The sequence below is a fragment of the Coffea eugenioides genome, chromosome 5 (assembly GCF_003713205.1).
Source record: "Coffea eugenioides isolate CCC68of chromosome 5, Ceug_1.0, whole genome shotgun sequence".
Taxonomy (NCBI): domain Eukaryota; kingdom Viridiplantae; phylum Streptophyta; class Magnoliopsida; order Gentianales; family Rubiaceae; genus Coffea; species Coffea eugenioides.
In genome coordinates, this window is record NC_040039.1 from 7,603,021 (window position 1) to 7,606,139 (window position 3,119).

A 3,119-nucleotide genomic window follows, 5' to 3' on the forward strand; every position below is an offset into this window, starting at 1 on the left:
CGGTACTACTAAAGCTTCTCTATTATTTAGACTATCAATGAATTATAACAAATTAAAGCCTACTGAAATTATACAAGAAAATAACAAATGAAAGCTCCTTAGGTTGTGGTATCCCTAACTACTCATGCAAGTGTTATATTTGGATCATTGAGTACTACATCTAGGCTAGTTATGGTGTAATTTCCTTATGCATTTGAATCCTACTTTCGTAGTGAATCAATTATACTTATAACTAATCCATACCTATTCTCATGGTTATGAAATTAGCTACAAGTTCATTTTTTCAATGAAATTACAAGAAATGAATCACTAAAAACCACATAAGTGCACCTCTACTTTTGTGAGTGTACTCCCTATGTTTAGCACTTCTTGAACTAGTGTTAAATCTCAATTTTCATTGCAGAAACAACACCTTAAATAATCACAATCAATGGTACCAGATTAATCATGATTTAAAGAGCCAAAGTGCTAAATAACTTGCTCAAATCATAGCAGTCAAATAACCAAATAATAAACACTAACAATTATAGAAAGTTCAACCAAACCCAAGGCTTAAACTTTAGAAACACATAATGAACACAAAATCCAGAACTTGTATATTAACTAAAATTGGAATCAAATACAAAAGATAAAGAATTTAGAAGGAATACAACCCTTGTCACATGAGCTTTCTTCCTTGCCTTCTTCATCCTCCATCTTCATCCTAATCTAGATAATAAACAAGAATGGAAAAGCTACACTACTCTATACTAAGCTAAACTAACACTAGGGAGATGAAAGAGCTACATTTCTGCAACTTCAAGCTTCTCCCGTATGTCTCTCTATTTTTCTGCTATGAACTCCCCATCTCCTTTTTTGCAATGAATTTGGCTATTTAATGATGAAAGGTGGTCAAGAAATGAGGATTACATCTCCCTTTTACAGCTGGGAATGTTTCTCACATGTCTAGCATCCAATGTGAGTTGGTGGAGGTGAAATTGAGTTTTACGCGTACAGAGCAGCCTTTTCTGACCAGTGATCCGAGCTGCTACAGTACCTCGGATCCGTATGGATCCGAGCTCGGATCCACTAACCCAGAAACAACCGAGGGTTCGGATGAATAGTGGATCCGAGTGTGGATCACTTGCTCTGTTTTTGGCCCAACTTCAACCAATCTTTTCTTGATGTTAGAGGCTGAACCAGCTCATGTCTAAAACACGAAAGTTGTAGCCTTTTGAGTTATCTTTCTAATGCATCAAGAATCACCTCATTTGGATCTGTGTAGGCTGAGATATGACTGAAATACCCTTGCCTGCTCATTGCCCTGTTCCAGCTTCGACCAGTAGAAATTTGCTATTGTAATTCGGAATTTTGACCTGGAAAACCTTCAAACTGGATTTAGATGTCTTCACCAAAGTTGTAGATCTATCTCTTATCTTCAAATGGGTTCAAGAATCATCCCAATCCGATCATTGTAACTCAAGTTATAGCCGAAATACGAAAATGTGTCAAAACTGTCAAAATACACAAAATCCAAGTAAAAAGTGATAAAAACCTCATTTAATCACTTAAAAACATTTATTCACCAATTATAGCCAAAATGATTCATATTCTTCCAATAATATAACCAAAGTGACTAAAAATAATATAAAATGTCATACAATTATTACGTAAATTAGTCACTTATCAATGATATATGTGTGTGTGTGTGCGCATGCAAGCAAAAAATGGGGATCAATTTGATGAATTTGGACATTACAATTCTTATATTCATCAATATGTCTCTCATTGGGGTAATATGCATGATTATGGTTGGTATAATCATTGTGCTTCTAATGATTCTTCAAATCTTTATGATTTTCGACCTAATTGTGTCCAAAAAGATACCATGCCATCATGGGAATTGGCAATTGAAAAATTAACTAATGGCAGTAAGCAATCTTGGATATAGCTGATTTAGCAATTGAAAGGATGGCTAACTAAGGAAAACAAGCTTTGAGCTAGCTCTAGAAAGGTTAGCAGATAAAGTGGATTTAGATATAGAAAGATTTGTTAACAAGATGGATTTGGATTTTGAAAGGCTAGTTAATATCATTTTTTGCTGTTTTACTAGTATTGAATCTAGATTAGACGAATTGACTTTGCACTTTAGTAGCTTACATATAAATTACATGTTTTGTGTGAAGTTTTTTTTTTCAAATGGATGGGATACTAGCATGAATGGTAGGAATGTCACATGTGAAGGTGAATTATATTTTGGTGATCATGATGAATCTTATTGTGTGTTAATGATGGAATGCCCATCTTGCATGATAATTCCTTTGGAATTAATCTTGAATCTCCAGAGATGAGTTTTACAGGTTCATTTTTAACCCCTCTTGAGGAGTGTTTAGAAAGTGGTTGTTCCAAAGATAAAATTGTCCAAGCAATTCTTGTGGAATGCCCATTGATGAATTCTCAAGTGGTGCACATTCAAGGTGATATCTATGAAGCACTTGAGACTGGTAAATCCTTTCCTACTCTTATCTTTCAAGATTGTAAGAATGAGGGCAAAAAAAGTTATGACAGCCCCACCTTCCCTTAGGACGTATCCCAAGGGTTAGCGGACTGCCTGCGCAACTCTCGCCAGGATTCACTAATCCAAAAATTCACAGAAGGTACTAAAATGCACAATTAACTTCAAATCCTCAACCAAGAACCATGTAAAATAAAGTTACTATCGATTCAAACTTAAGATACAAACCAAAGTATTCAATCTTATACAATACATGTAAGGTTTACTAATACAGAGGAGCTTAAACAATATGCCTAAAAGCTGTAACTAGTTCAACTCTTCCCCAAAAATCACGCTCCCAAAACTTCACCCCCTGTAAGGAAAACAAAGGTGACAGAGTGAGGTTTCACCCAATGAGGTACCACAGGGTCACGCAGTCCAAAAATCACATAATTCAAACTTTAAACTATCACATATAAGCATCAATTAGGGAGAAAAGTAAACACCACAACTAACACAAAGTGTTTCAAGTAAAAGGATACAAATGGTTCTCAAGAGCCAAAATCCCAGTCGCATTAGCTTGATCCAAGCCCGTTGACACACCGTCAACATTTAGAGAAGCAAAACATTGACTGTAGATCCTCGC